The sequence below is a fragment of the Dendrobium catenatum genome, unplaced genomic scaffold (genome assembly GCF_001605985.2).
Source record: "Dendrobium catenatum unplaced genomic scaffold, ASM160598v2 original_scaffold_14238, whole genome shotgun sequence".
NCBI lineage: Eukaryota > Viridiplantae > Streptophyta > Magnoliopsida > Asparagales > Orchidaceae > Dendrobium > Dendrobium catenatum.
The window spans coordinates 121,612-138,437 of record NW_021332698.1 but is presented as its reverse complement, the minus strand read 5'-3'; the positions used below and the strand labels follow the sequence as shown (position 1 = coordinate 138,437).

The window sequence follows — 16,826 nt, the reverse complement described above, 5'->3', positions numbered from 1 at the left end:
CGCGAAATAGGTGAAGTAGAGGACGCTCAATCGACGGCGAAGCGGAAGCGGAAGCGGAGCTACCTCGCACGAAATAGGCGGATTGATTACAGGGGAAGGAAACAACTTTCAATTTTGAACTCGTTTCCGGCTGCTTTACACGTATAGATTTCTCCTGACTCCTCGTTTTTTTTGGCGTGGATCTCAATTTGAATCCTTCTAAATTGCTGTATTTTAACCATTTGAATCCAAGCCTACTGCTTCTCAGCGGCGTCATCATCGGAAGCTTTGAACAGATTGACGAAAAACTACAACAGATTTTATTGACGAAAATAAAAATACATTTAAGGGATTTTTAAATCCATCAAAATATTGAGTAGAAAGTAAATGGCTGCTAATATTTCATCGTTTAAAGCCGAAATTAAAATTATCTTTTGTCAAACTTACTTACTAAATGATTTAATTCAGCCATAATATATCTATAATCAGAAAAATTAATTGCTTAGGTGAGGACTGCTAAATGAGTTAATTCTGGCATAATATATCTATAATCAAAATATCACAGCCATTTTTAGCATCATTCATTCGATATCAAATACGAGTTCGCTCAAATTAGTATATTCTTGTTTTTTTTTTTTGTGGGGAGAATATTTAGACCAATTAAGTAAAACTCATACACACATCAAATATGCAGATCATGATCATTCATAACCCACTAGTAATGGTTAATAGCTAAAGCTCTCAACCAACAGACCAAATTGAGTTGCATCTAAGTTAGTAATTCTAACAAACCCATTTGAGCTAAACCATAATTATTCATAGCTCACTAGTAATGGATAAGAGAAATTCCCTAGTTTTTCTTTATTTATGTTTAACAATTTATCATCATAATTTTGTGTTTAATGCTTACGTTATTTCTCAAAGGATCTTAATCAAGGTAAACAACAAGAAATATTTTTGTTTATTTTTTACAAGCATTAAAGCGACTGTCGCATCTATTTAAAGGCTCATATGATTAAACTTAAGCTTATGAATTTCTTAGTTAAAATAACTTTCTAAGAAGCAATTACGAGATTTGATCCATATATTAAAAAAAACTTTGTTATACTTGACATGCAAGGTAGTGAGCAAAGAATGTGCGTCAGCTAGCTTATTATTCTTTAGACTTATGTTGTGACAACAAGCCCAATGATACAATTTTTTATCCACCGACACTACTTAGATTTCATTTGGGACGGCTTTTTTACTGTTTCTTAAGTCGGGGACTAATAAGACTCTCGATTAAGGACTATACATTATTCTCTCATATGGGTTTGACACATAGAGAGGAGTAATCTAGGAACTTCCAATTCAAAGGGAAGGAAAGGCTCATTTTGGTTTGGTCAACATGCACGACTCATATCATTATCCGAAAGGACTAAGATAGGGAAAGGAAATTGGAGGAAAGACAATAATGTATTCTGAGAATACAAGAGAGAAAGATGGAGGTGGCGTCATCCATGTGACGTAGATAGGTGAAATTTCTAGCCTTTGAAGGATATATAAATTACCCGCCAATGAGGCATACTATGAGACACTGATTGTAGTAGCTTTGAATTCTAAATCTATAGTGGTTTTAGTGTTCTACACATAATAATAACACACATATCCTAGTTAATGCATTCTGGACTTTTATCCTGCATGAAAAAGAAATCCAGCTAACCACCTAGTCATCTAAAATCAATAATGTATGTTCTTTATGAAAGATGGGTAGGTGGCTGAGTCTTTGGAAATTAACTCTAACATTTAGAGAGGTCCCTAAGTGGCTTTATACTTATGAATGATATTATGCTTGTAAGATAAATGTAATTAAATTTTGATTTTAGTTAGTTTCTAATACAATGCGTACTAGTCAAAACTTTCTAAATAAAAAAATGCATAAAATTTTAAAAAGGCTTATAAAATAATTTTTTAGAAGATTAGACTTCTCAAGGTTCAACACATCATCCTCTGTAAATTGTCTTCCTTCAGTCTTCTTATAATTCTTCCTCAATAGGGTACCTAAATGAAAAGAAATTCTCTGTAAATAGACTTTTTTTCTCTTTGGATCCCAGATATTTTATCAAGATGTCTCATTTTTATACTCTCACAACTCTTTACTTCAAATACATTACATCAATATTACAAAAAGAAATCTAGACTCTCTTATAGGGTTATCCAAAATAGTTAAAATAAAATATTTCAAGCAGTTATATATGAAAATGAAAGTACTCATGCCAGCCACACTTGGTCATGCTCTTATTTATTTAGAGGCTAAGTGGTTGAAGCACATGTAGCAGTTATATATGATTTATTTATTTTTAGTCCCCTTTTTAGCACTATATGAACATGATCACCTATAGAAAATATTATTAATATCAAAATCGCTTCTAACTTATGAGTAATCTATCGTCATCACATCACAGAGATAATGTAATAACAAAAATCATCATCATAACAATTATCACAGAAATTAGAATAACAAGCACACGTGCCTCATGCAAATCGTCACATTACAGAAATAGAAGAAAATACCGGTCTAACCTAAAGCTAGAAGTAATTTCCTAACAAATAATTCTATGTATGCGTAGCAAGTTATGTGGCCTCAAATATGACCTATGTTAGTTAATTAGTTTAAGTTATTTGCGACTTGATTTATTGGAGGTCAAAGGAGAATTTTTAATTAAAGTTTAAATAGTAGTATTTTAAGGTCAATTTTAATTAATTTAGTTGGTTGATCAGTTTTAATATTTAGGATAAAATTCTCTGAAATTTAAGTTGAATTAACAAATTTTGGAATACCCAGCATATCTACTAGTTTAGAGGGGGTCCAAAGTTGACTTTTAGAAGCAAGATAAGTTCTAGAGTTCTAGTATTTTTATTAAATATTAGATCTTTTTGAGAGTAATTAGACTATAAGTTTGCTAGATTTAAATTTTTCTACGCAAAGTTACGATTATTAGAAGTTCAGGCCTAGTTATTTAAATACGATTGACCGAGGAGTTGATTTTTTTATTTATGTTAATTTCTAGAATGTTCATATTTTTAATAAATACTAGATTTTAATTGGAGCTGAATGCCTTTTAATTTATGTAATTTGAATTTTTCTGGAATTATTTATGATTTTTCAAATTTTGAGTATTTAATGAAGTATTATAATTGCTTAATCAAGGGTATTTTAGGGATTTTCATTCAAATGAAGTCCAAACCTCTTGGGATTACCTCCAAAAGTAAGGAATGACTCAAGAAAGTGTTTCCAAGTATTTGGGAGATTTTTAGGATTTTTAATAATTTTTAATTAATTAATTTAATTTAAGGATGAGTTTTTAATCAAAATTAAATTAGTGTTCAAATTAAGGTCCAATTAAAGGGATTTTAATTTTCTTGGATTAAGGATTAAATTTTGAAGAGTTTGATATATTATTTATATTTTTTTAATTTAATTTAAATTTATTATAATTGTTTGAAGTTTTTGGGGTTTAATTAAAGGGCTAGATTATGGTTAATTTATTAATTGACTTAAATGATCCTAAAAGTTTCTAAATAATTCTTAACGGACTGAAATATTACTAAGTTTAAATGGTGTAAGTTTAATATCATTTGGAGGTGTATCATAATCCCTAAAATTTCTCTAAGTTATCTATACGGGTCATTAATTATTATTCTTAAAGTGTCACTATTGTGAGATCTCGTTCCTTTACTGTTCCTCTCTGAATTGGATTTTCCTCCCAGGATCGGCTGGGACGAGTGTGTGGAGATCGGCCAGGCCGATCAGTGCATTGAAACAGGCTGATTTCTGGAATGATTTCTTGGAGTGATTTCTGACTGGATCGTCACGACGATTTTGGATCGTCCTGGAGATCAGATACGAAAGAATCCCGAGAGCATGCCTGAAAATCGTCCAGGGCCGATTGGTTTTTGTTCTGATCGCCAGAACGAGCGAGGTCGGTTGAGGATCTCGCGCGGGTCATAACTAAGGTTAAGAGATCAGTCGATTCGAGATGAGATGAAAATACTTGTTTATAAAAATAGCTATTTTGAAAGAGAGATGAAAGAAAGAGATAAGATACAAGAAATCTGGGTTCGGAGGCGCTGGACGTCGTTTTCGGGTCCTGACGCTGCGTGTGGATGAAGTGTAGATTCTCATGGTAAGGATCCAATCTGTATCTGTTATTCGAGATATGATTTTTGACGAGTTGTGCACTGATTTGTGTTTTGTAGTCCGAATTTATGACCTGCGTTCTTATGTAAATTTACACAACTTCTTGCACAAGAGTTTATGTAGAAAGCTTATAGATCTGTGATATGTTCTCGATTTGGTATATTTTATTCGGTCGAAATTGATTCCTACGTATTTTAATGTGAATATAAAAATATCAGGATGTTTCTTTGATTGTGGATTCTTAGAATAATTAGTTTTATATTTTTTGTGCACGTTCTGTAATTGGTAAATTTCTGTTTGGTGATTTTTGTGTAAAAACCTCACGTGCCGTTATGCCGCTGGATTTTCGTATGATTCCAATTGTTCTGAAATTTATGAATTGTATAGATATGCATATGATGTTTGATATGATTGCTGTATTGTTGATTCTTATATTGACATTGAATTGATTATTGATCTGAAAGACAATGAAACCTGGTTGAACGTTGGTTAAGAAACCAACTGTATGGAGTATCTACAACAGCAATATGGATTCTACACAGCACTATTTGATAATACAGTGTAACCTGCGTTTGAACTATGGATATCTACAACAAGCACTATGGATTTTCTACAACAGCACTTATTGATCATAGCTATGTGTTTGTGCTTGTCAGTAAGACCATTGTATGAATTGTATGTATATGATATGCATCGTGATGGATTTCTAATATGCATTGATTTATGATATTGATGGATTTATTGAATTGTTTATTATTGAAGGATTTATTGATTTTCGTGATTGATTCCATTGATCATTGATACTATTGATTTGCTTGTATTGACTTGCTACAATTGATTTATCGGTATTGCTTTCCGATTATATTATCTTGACTTGATGATCATAGATACTGCACGGATTTATTGACTATGGATTTGCATGTTCATAGATATTGACACTGATATTATATAGATTATCCGATTAATAGATACCTGACATCACATTGATATATATGCACATATTACTATATGATATTATTGATACGACAAGATCCTAACATGATATTAGTACAAATACTGATTCGATCGTAATATCCGATTGATCGATGGTTGATTGAATAGGATGTGCCAGTATGGATTTAATTTATCCTAGAATAGATTTCTTTATGGAGCTATTGATATGAATTTCTATTTGACCTGATGATTCATATTATATTTGATTTCAATTGATCTTTCGCCTATTAATTCTTGATCGTTTATTGGGATTTTGACACATTACTATGACTGTAAGAATTGATTGATACGTTTTCACTGTAGTTAACGCACTCAGTTGGTCGTCAGATGGGATTTCTTTTATTGGATATGGATACAACTACTGGCCGTATTGATAAGAAAGTAAGTGAGATTGAACGATAGATTATTCGCAAGTATATGTTCCGATACGATTCCACTCTATTGATTTGACTTATTGTATACGATACGTAAGGAGCGACTAGACGATTTAATGATGTAATTGATTTATCATTCTATGAACGAGATTTAGAGATTGGTATTACGCATTGATTTTTGAGCTTTATGGATTTCCTACTGGTTATTGATATTTATGATTCTGTTTCGTATTGATTCTTATTGCATGACTCACTTGATCATGTACGACTGAATAATTTGACCTTGATTTGATTAACTGCACTATTGTTTTCAGTGTCGTTGCTTTGATTCAGTTATAGCTTTGTGATGCTGACTATAATGCTTAAGATATATGTGGTAATATTTCAGGTGCAAGACCTCCTGCCGATGAGCTTCTTTGTGTGCAGTCTAGTTCTTGTTGTGTTGGCCTAGTGCAGCCTTTTTTGTACCGTTGGAGTTGTACATATCTCTATTTGGAACGATCTTTTTGACTTGAATGGGAAATTGAATTATAATAATGTTGTATCTCTTTTCTTATTTCGTTTCTGTATACAATTATCCTGGATGACCGTATGATTTGAACGAAGAAAGATGAAAGAATGATAGAAAAAAAATATGGGAAAAGAAAAACGATAGATGAATCCTTCACTATTGATATATGGGCATCACAACTATTAATATGTTCGAATCAAGTGTCATAACTAACCCTTGGGGAACATTGGAAAATGCAACACACATCTATATCCTTAGAATTAAGAAGCTTAGGCTAAGGCTCTATACATCCTAAACATTGTAAAATTAAATGATAATTAGTAACTAATGAATGATAGTTAATAATTGGAGTCAATTTATTCACTAACCCTTCCCCTATAAGCTCTTTTCATATATCTAAGCGATGTTGAAATTTAAAAAAATCTTTTAATATTTAATATTTAAATACACATAACTTTTAAAAAAAATTTAAGATTAATATATTATATATAAGTTTAAAATTAAGTAATAAAATATTTAATAGATATGTTTTAGTGATCTTTTGACCACTTAAAAATAATAAATAAATTTTTAATTTTGAAAATATTTAGCATTATATATCAACTGAATATTAAAGTAGTTAAATAATGAATAATAATTAAGGTAAATTAATTTTAAATTAAAATAATTTATTTCTAAAACTTTAAGGCATTATTTAATTTTATTTAATTTTAATTTGTTATGAAATTTAATGTATAATGTAATTAAAAGTTTTTAAAATAATTATAATTAAGTTAAATAATTATTAAAATGTTTTAAAAATTTTAATTATTTAAAATTTTACTTAAATTTTTAGAATTATTTGAATTTAATTTAATTAAATATTAATTAATGATTTAAAATATAATAATTAAATAATTTAAAATATAAGGTATATCTTAAATAATTAAAATTTTAAATTAATAGTTTAAATATTCATTTAATTATTTAAAAATTTTTAATATTAAACGTTTATTTAAAAAATATTTAAATGAAATATTTAATTAATTATTATAAATATTAATTATAAAGGTTCTTAAAATAAATGAATATATATAATATATTTTAAAGTATTTTATTTAAATTAAAGGTTTAAAATTCTAAAATTTTTGATATATTATATGTATTTTTTGGATTTAAAATAATTATAAATAATTATTTAAGGAAATCTTATTTGAAAAAGGATTTAAATTAAATTTAAAACTAATTTAAAGAAAATGGCAGGAGGATGCGTGGTAGAGCGGGATTGGCCAACCCATATCGTGGCCAATCATTACTTGGCGGCTCAATGATTGCGGGATAATAAAACCACGGACACGATTTCATTAACCACGTGTGCGGCGTATCCACGTCATCTGTTCTCCCATTGAAATGAAGCAATGGCTTAGATCAAGTCTAACAGAACAACTGCTCGCGAGATGAAATTCGTGGTCGAACAAATGCGCAAAATGGACATATCCAGACTATTCATTGTGCGATCAACAGTCCAGATCTTACGCAATGTTAAGGCTACATAAACTGGACCCTTATATAAGAAAATGGCTCATTCTCTCGATCGACTTGATCAAATCAAACGAAACTGTAAACATATAATCTATACATGAAGAGCATTCATGGGAGACCAATATCGCGCTCGAAAACACACTTTATAAAAAGTTATTTAACTCTAAGTGTTTTAGACTAGGGTTTGAGATTATACATAATCCAAACATTGAATTCAAGAGATCTTGGGCTTGTTAAAATTGTAGACTGTCCAATGGAAGTGGTCTAGATTAGGGATTGAGTAAAGGAAGATTTGAAATTGATTAAAATCTAAATAAGGGTGATATGAGCTATTTTGGGCAACCTAGGTTTGATTGGTCAATCAGGTTGACCCAAAAACTAGGTTTGGGCTAAAAAAACTTGGTCTGACCCACTGTGTCACGACCCAACCCGATCGGGACGGATCCCGCTCGCATCGGGTCGCGACGGAGCCAACAAATCTAGGATCTGGCTTTGGAATTTGCTTCAGAACTTTCTTCCAAATATAACGCAGACTGAAAAATACAGAGCTACTATAAACATCCAAATACAGTGCAGTTCATCTATCTTTTCTTTCACCAAAATAATCATATACAGATACAGTGCATGACTTACAAACAGAAAGAACAGAACAGAACAGATAAGCCATGACTGTACAAAAATCAAAAGTACAAAATACCTAATCACAAATCAGACTCTGAACGCCTAGTCTATGACTTCATTCCCTTTCCTAGAACCTGAAAATCATGTAGAAAACAAGGATGAGCTAACAGCTCAGCAAGACATCAATCATCAATCAAAATCGTCAGAAACTCGCATCAGAAATAGCCGTACGAAAATCATAGAACAGATGCTTATTCAATCATAAATCCACAATTAATATAGAAAACTGAAGTCATGTCAAATCTGAGTTCAGAATAGATATCATAAAGCTTTCAAGTCACAGAGCAGACAGAATCGTACGGAATAATCAGAATCGTACATATATCGGATGATTCATAAAACAGATCAGATAAGTCACATAACAGATCTCAGATATCAAACATCATATTCCAGATAACATATTACATATCAGATTTCAGATTCCCAGACCCTTACAAAATCCCGACGGATTCTAGCCCCTTATGTCTCTATTTCTTGACACTTACAGAATCTCAACGGATTCTGGCCCCTTATAGCCCCCTTCCCTGACACTTACAGAATCTCGACAGATTCTGGCCCCTTATAACTCCCTTTTGATAGTACACAAACACTTTAATTCATTCAAGGAATCAATTCAGACAATTCAGAATTCGTACAAAATTTCAGCGGCATAACGGCAGTATACGGAATTTACACAAAACTCACAGATTCAGAAATTTACCAAATTACCACAAAACATTCACAATAATATTGTAAGATTTTCATTGTACTGATAAAATATTTTTCAACATTCTGATAATTTGCAGATCGCTTAAAACACCGCAGAATCCAAAATATAAGGTAAAATCTTCCAGAAAATACTCAAAACGTGCATAATTAACATCTCAAAGATATACCAAAAGTTACGCGGTAAAACCTTTGTCAAAAGAAAATAATATCCAAAATTCGCTAACAGAAACAAAAATTCAAACAGAAAACTCGTCAAAATCCTCGTTTCTTAAAATTGAGAAAGGCGGAATGTGCCTTACCTCGAGTCGGTCAACTTCTTTAACTACAACAACGGACGAAAATGGACCGGAGTCGCCCAAAAATCACTTTTCCTTCTTTTTCCTTCGATTTTCTCTCTCCTGGGCTTTTCTCTCTCTTCAAAATATCTCATTTCTATATATATCCAGATGGATCGTCCCGGACGATCGAAACTTCATCCTAGGATGATTTGGCTCTGGACGAATTTCGTCCAGACGAATTTAATTAGCGTCCATGACGACTTGTCCTCAAGAGAATTTTCGTCCAGACGATCCAAATTTCGTCCAGACGAACCATGCAACCACAAACGTTTTCCTGCACAACCTGTACCGATCGTCCCGGACGATCAAACTTCGTCCGGACAAACCTGGAACAAAAATAGTCTTTACACACTGAATCCAATGGAAGTGGTCTTAGGGTCTAGCTTGGTCAATTTGACTAAGTCAACCCCCCTTAACCCTAGTTTAGTGAAAAGCAATGTCAACACTATTATTATATAAATTTATTATTACTGTATTAATTATTTTATCGCTCCATCCATAGAACTTTTACTATTATCGATGCAGACATTGATAATGTTTGATACTACTAATTCATTATACTTATACTGAATATATTGAGCATGTGACATATCAGATAGCTTATGTACATAGCTATAGGATTTTACTATATTGATCTAGTTTGATAGTTCTTTACTGATGCTTTAGTTTTACTATTCTATATAATTTATTTACTAATTAATAGTATTGATACGATGATTGCTTTATTGGTTCGACACTCATATTGGTTTATCGATTTTCCCATTGTATTATTTTACTAGCTTTTATATTATATTATTTTACTATTTATAAATTATACTAATACTACATGTGAGCTTTACTATTTCTATATTAATACATTATTATATGAATACTACTATTGTAATTTGACTGCTGACATTCATATTACTTCTTTATCATGCATTGAGTTCAGTTGTAGTATTTGATTACTTGCTGAGTGTTAAGCTCATTATATATGGTTAAATAATTTTAGATCAGAAACTAGAAGTATGAGTATAAGATTGACCAGGATCTTTCAGGTTTATGTTCTTATTATTTTAACTATTCTTTTATATTCAGAGTATAATATATATGTTATGATTAATATATCTAGAGTAGTTTTCCTGATTTTTTAGAAAGTATATATATATATAACTATAACCTGAAGAATCCTGACTAGCCTCACACTCCTACTCTTCTACCCTGACCTTAAATTATATTTAACTATATATAATGAGCTTAAAAAGTTCAAAATGTCACCAAAACCTATAATTGAATTCAAATCACAACAAAAGAGCAATATCTATATCAATAGTCAAATCATAGTAGTTACATTTATATGATCATTGAATCAATACAGAAATAGTAAAATTCATATGCAGTAGTAATAGAATCTATTAATAGTAAAATATTATAATACCAAAGCATGTAAAGCAGTAAACCAAGATGAGTATAAAATCTATAAAGTAATCATAGTATCTATAATACCAATCAGTAAATAAATCATATAAAATATCAAATTACAACATCAGTAAAGATTATTGAAATCAAATTAATATAATTAAATCATATATGATTGTATGCATACTACCTAGGCATTTTATATCATGTGCTCAATATATTACATGCTTAATACCAGTAAAATGAATCAATAGTTTCAAATAGTATCAGTATCTATATCAGTAACAATAACAATCCAATGACAAGAGCAGCAAAATAATGTAATATAGTAAATTAATGTAGTAGAAATAAATATGCACAATATTAAAAAAATGCCGCAAAAACATGTATTTTAGTAGTTACACTAAACAAGTAAAAAGTCATAGCTATAATGATATTTTTTAATGTTAGTATCAATATTAGTAAACAGTTGGCTCAGTAAATAGAGTTATCACTCTTTTGCTCATCGACACAGTAATCATCTCCTTATATCTCTCAATCATATCACGTGAAATAGAAGAGGATAACACCAAATCATAATATTTAAAGAACAGCTCATCAGCCCATTATCATATATAGGTTAATCAATCTCCAACCAATGGATCAATCAATCTTTACTTATTTATTTCACACATACATATTATTATCATAATACTATAATAATAATAATGACCAACTATCACTCAAGCACATATCCACATCAATTTTCAATGCATTATAGCAAATAATATATAATTGAGCTTAAGTAAGAATATGTCAAAATATTATAATAACAGAAAACAAAGAATCCTATTAGATAAAAATATACATTTTTATAAAATTACCAAATTATCATATATTATATAAAATGATGTTTTAATATTTTTATTGTACTACGCTATTTTTAGAGATCAAAATATATTTCTAAATAAATAAAAATCACTGTATTTTCAAAATCACTAGGTGAAAATTTTCAAATAAATACTCAAAATAGTCATAATCATGATATATATAACATATTAAAAGTTATGCGATGAAAGTTTTGTTAATACAAAGTTATTCACATTTTTCGATAATGAAAACATAAATTTGATTAGAAAAATATCAAAAACACAAAATCTTTGACATCAGAAATAGTATAAAGGTTCCTTACAACGAGACGAGTAAATATCCTAACAGGCCCAATTGATAAAAATCGCACTACCACCTTCAAATTTGAGTTTCTACTTTCTCGTTCCTCTCTATCTCTATTAAATTTTCCTAAGCTATGCTCTGTTTATCGAAAACAGAAATGGGAAAAAGGATTTTAAAAGTTATTAATAGTGCTTTAAGATATTTTTATATAATATAATATTATATTAATATATTACTTAATTTACTCAAATTTTAATCGAAGATTTATATAAATCTATTTGGAATATTAAAAATTATAGAAAAATATTCATAAAAAATACATTTTATTTAAAAAATATCAATGAAATTAGTTTGCAAAGTAGACACCTGATAGTCCCGAAATTTTCACTTGTACTGACATGTACTAATTTTTTAAGGATTTTCACCGATGCCTAAAAAATATGAAAAAAAAACATGTTAAGTAAAATACTATGATCAAAATATTATGACAAAGACGAATTGCAAATTGGAGTAACAATGAGTTCATAAAAAAAAATTGGCAAATTACTACAAAAAAAATTATTTTTAAAGGCATATTTATTATGACACTTTTATTTAAATGCCTTAAGAAATATTTATTAAGGCACATTTTATTTCGCGCTAACTGCGATTTGGCGCGAGGTTTGACGTGAGGACGAAATCGTGTGGTAAGTTATACTTACGATCCCGCCCTGCTTCGTCTTCTTGTTCGCCTCCTTCAATTCTTTCGCTTTTTATAGGGTTCCTCGCTTCTTCTTGTTCGCCTCCTCCAATCGCGACGGCCGCTTCTTCTTGTTGTTCGCCTCCTCCAATCGCGACGGCCCCATCAGGTAAAATTCTTTTAATTCATTTGTCCAATGCCACTGTCTAGGGTTCAGAATTTTTTTTTCTTCTTTTGATTTCTAGGGTTCTTGAGATTATCTTCTTTTGATATTTAGGTTCTTGTAATTCTCTCAATTTCTAAACGATCGAATAAAAGGCCATTTTTTGTAATTGCTGAAAGGTAAATATTTCGTTAATACGCATACAAACCTTGGTCAGTTAAATATTTCGCTGTTCTTAATACTCATCCGAACGTTGGTATGATTTTATTTCTCTTAGTTTTCTTGTTTGATTGCTTCCTATTTTATTTCTCTTAGTTTTCTTGTTCGATTAGTTTGCGGCTGTAGAGGTATTAGGGAATCTCCATGATCTTGTCTTTTTGTGAAAGGATACTGATCTATGTCACTATATATTGACCTACATGTTTGCAAGATCGGATTCCATGCATTGTAATGACTGGTATGGTGCTTGATAAGGTCCAGGATTCACAATTTCTTCTTCTTTAATGAGAACTTTAACTAGTGGTAGTTTTTTCCTTGATCCACTTCTGGGAATTATTTCTGTTATCAAATATCTATGATCAGTGCTTATATTATTAAGAAAGTGTAGCATCACCTTGTTTCATTTTCCTCTGCTCAAAGTCAATTTCTACTTGAGATATGGCGGCATAAAATCCAACTATTGACATTGTGACTTATTTCTAGCTATGGACGGTTCTTCCATGGCTAACTTTTATTCTTATCGATCTTGCATTGGATTATATGTCTAGGATGGCTTGAAAGGCGTGTAAATGATGCATTATTTTTCCTTATCTAGGCCTTGAACCAAATAGGAGATGAGACTTGTACACTTATGCCCTTTCCCTTGTGCTCACACATCATGATTTGGTTTTTAACATCAATTTATCTTGATTGTTATGAGTTATTAAACCATGACCTAAGAAAATCATGAGTTTCTTTGTATGTTATATAACATTGACACAATAAAAAAAAGAGTATCTTTTATGTTGTTATTATGTATTTTACAGTGTCAGTCCCCGCCAAGAAATTTTAGAATTTAAAAATGTGGACCCTCACTAGGAACAATTATTACGTCCTCTGACCTGAAGTAGAGGTACGTTCGGCCGCCAATAACATGTCGCCACGTGCTCTTACTATTTACCGCGCGGCCCGACGACTTGACCCGGAGCGGAACTCGGGAATGCTATGTTCGCGATTTTCTCGGTATTGCTCGGTATTTGCTCAGTATTGCTTTGCAAAAACGAGAAATACCGCTATGTGTAGACCAAAACTATACAAATACCGAGTTGTACAGAGTTTTTCTACAACTCGGTACAACTCGGTATTTGCTAAGGATTTGCTAGGTATTTGCTCGGTATTGCTAGAAAAAACTAGGTACAACTCGGTACAACTCAGTATTTGCTCAGGATTTGCTCGGTATTGCTAGGGATTTGCTCGGTATTGCTAGGTATTTGCTCGGTATTGCTAGAAAAAACTAGGTACAACTCGGTATTTGCTATGTATTTGAAATATATCCAAAAGGTGATGGGATGTTGTTCGGCTTGTCAAGGATTTAAAAAAACGCACGCGCTAGAACCCAAAAAAATAGCGGGTCGGGTCAGCGGCTTTTCTTCATGCAACGTGTCGCTAAAATATTGGTGGCCGAACGTAGAGAAGCGTATGTTCACCGGACCAAATAAAAGTTCCCTCACTAGAGGGCCCGCCAGGGGACGCTGCCCCCCTTGGACCCCCGACCATATAATAGTTTAAAAAATCAATTTTGAGAATTTTGACTAAAACTTTATATTTAAATAGAATCAAATTTTGTGCTAATACACTGAATGCGAAAAAAAGACTACCTTACATCCTTTTTCATTTGGGGTTTATTGTCCTCAAATGATTCATAAGATTTGAACCATTATGTAAAGCTCAATACATGTGATCAAATAAATAAATGCAACACATAGTGCAAAGCTCAGTATAAGTGACAAATTGAATAAATAGGAGAACTAGCCTCAAGACCTATACATAAGTGTGTAAAGTTATGATATTAAGTTCAAAGATATATGCTTTGTTTTTTTACTTGAAAGTTGTTTTAAGAAACAGTAAGAAAGTAATCACAAACAAAGCTTTAGTTATCATGACATCAAAGGAGACTGGTTGTTTATCAGAGCCCAAATATGAATAATTGCCATGGTAAAGCAGTTAAGTCAAACAAAACTTCATTTTGAAAGAATTAACCCAAGCATTGAGAGCATAGAGTTCATTTCAGGGATGTCATGAACTAAAAAGCTGATAAAAAGAGTTCTAATAAGAGCAAATACTCAAGTCTACCAACTTTCTCTCAAAATTTTAGCAAATGAATCTTCCAAATAAATAGGATAAGAGACATGTTTATAAGTTTATGAATATCCATATTATTTAGATTGAATAGAAGTAACACATTGTTTAATTAATGTGTTCTTCTCTTATTAAATAGTCGCTTACCACCACAATCATCCTTAAAATTCTATTTAAAATTATTTTTTATAGAATTAAAGAACTTAATAATAATAATAATAATAATGCAATATATTTGACAATAAATAAAAAATCACAATATATAGAATATTCCAATGTTTTAAAGGATTCATTTTCTGATAAAATAATCACAAAAATTGTTTTTGCGTCTTCTGAATTAATTACGATGATTCAATGATATTTCATTTAAATATTATAAAAATTCCTTGTTTTTTCTTAAAAATATTATAACCTAAAAATAAAGGAATCAATCAATAATATAGTTTTAATAATTAATAAATTACATTTTATATTTTCTTTTATTTATTTGTTTTTTGATAAATTAAATAAGGGATAAAGGTTTAGTAACAGCATCAGATTCGTTAATGAGGAGCTTAGGGGATAAGAAAATGATTTCACTCTGTAAGCTATATATCTTTGATCGCTAATTTCTTGCCTCCTTCGGCAACTTTCCTTTTTCCTTTTTCATTTTTTAAAACTAACTTGCTTGAACTTAAGCCAAGCTGCGAAGCTGCCGCCAACAATGGTGCTTTGGGCTTGCAACTATCGTTCTCTATTCTCACATAGTGTTTGGTAAAATGTCATTTCAATCACAGATTTAACTCTTCTCTAAGTATCATGATAATTACAGACTGTAAATTTACAATATCTCAACATCCTACCTTTTTTTGAATGGTTCGAAAAGCTTCTACTTCCTTTTTTTCAAATCTCTCAAACATTCAAAAAGAAAATTCCATAAATCTAAATGAATTGTATGGCTAAAATTGTGTACTTTCACGCTTAAATTATAATGATGATTAGGGAGGACCTAAATGCTCAGAAACACAAATTTGAAAGAATCTTTAAAGGTAAAAGCATATGTTGAAGCATATCTAGAGAAAGAAATTGAACAACAAAGTAGAAATCCAGCAGAAATCATCAAGAGTTTTCAATCCCCTATTTAAAAGACTAGACTATGATTTGCCAAAATTTATTATCAATGCTATTATGTAAGATTTTATTTTTTCATGAAGAGTTTTTTTATTCATTGCTTAATAACTTATTTATTTATAATGCAAATCAAAGTGTTTACTTTAAACCCTTTGAATATGCATCCACTAGCTCTCATGATTCCTAATATTCCTTTCTCCTTTCTTATATGAAGGTTATAATATGGAAATGGATAGAAGTTGGATGTATTGTTCAAGGAGTAATATTGTTTTTAAAGGAGTTAAAAACTTTCTAAATTTTGCATTCAATAATGGAAGTTCAAGTGGAATGATATTATGCCCATGTAGACATTGTGGAAATGGCATTTGTAGGACAAGAGATGATGTTGAAGCTCATTTGCTTTGGAGAGGATTCAAACCTGGATATTACCATTGGACTACTCATGGGGAAACTTCATTTAAAAATGACATTGGGTCACATTCTCTCATTGCTAATGATGTTAATGATGACATGGAAGGGCTATTAAATGATGCATTTAGGTTTGAAAGTAATACTACAGATGAATGAGAAGAAATTAATAAACCAAACGCAGATGCTGCAAAGTTTTACAAGTTGATAAGTGACTCACAACAAGAATTATTTCCCGGATGCAAAAAGTTTTCAAAACTTGATTTTCTTGTTAGGCTACTTCAGCTTAAATGC

The 16,826-nt window shown here is 30.8% G+C and overlaps 1 long non-coding RNA gene across 3 annotated transcripts in view; it reads left to right on the top strand.

Annotated features, from left to right (window-relative positions):
• The first annotated feature begins 26 nt into the window (after positions 1-26).
• LOC110101274 overlaps positions 27-16,826 on the top strand; it is a 27,382-nt gene continuing 10,582 nt past the window's right edge. For 2 of the 3 annotated variants that reach the window (XR_003699440.1, XR_003699439.1), the window contains exon 1: positions 30-141. This is a non-coding gene — a long non-coding RNA (uncharacterized LOC110101274). Of the gene's footprint in view, positions 142-16,826 lie in introns of all 3 variants that reach the window. The other variant, XR_003699438.1, reaches the window with a different exon arrangement.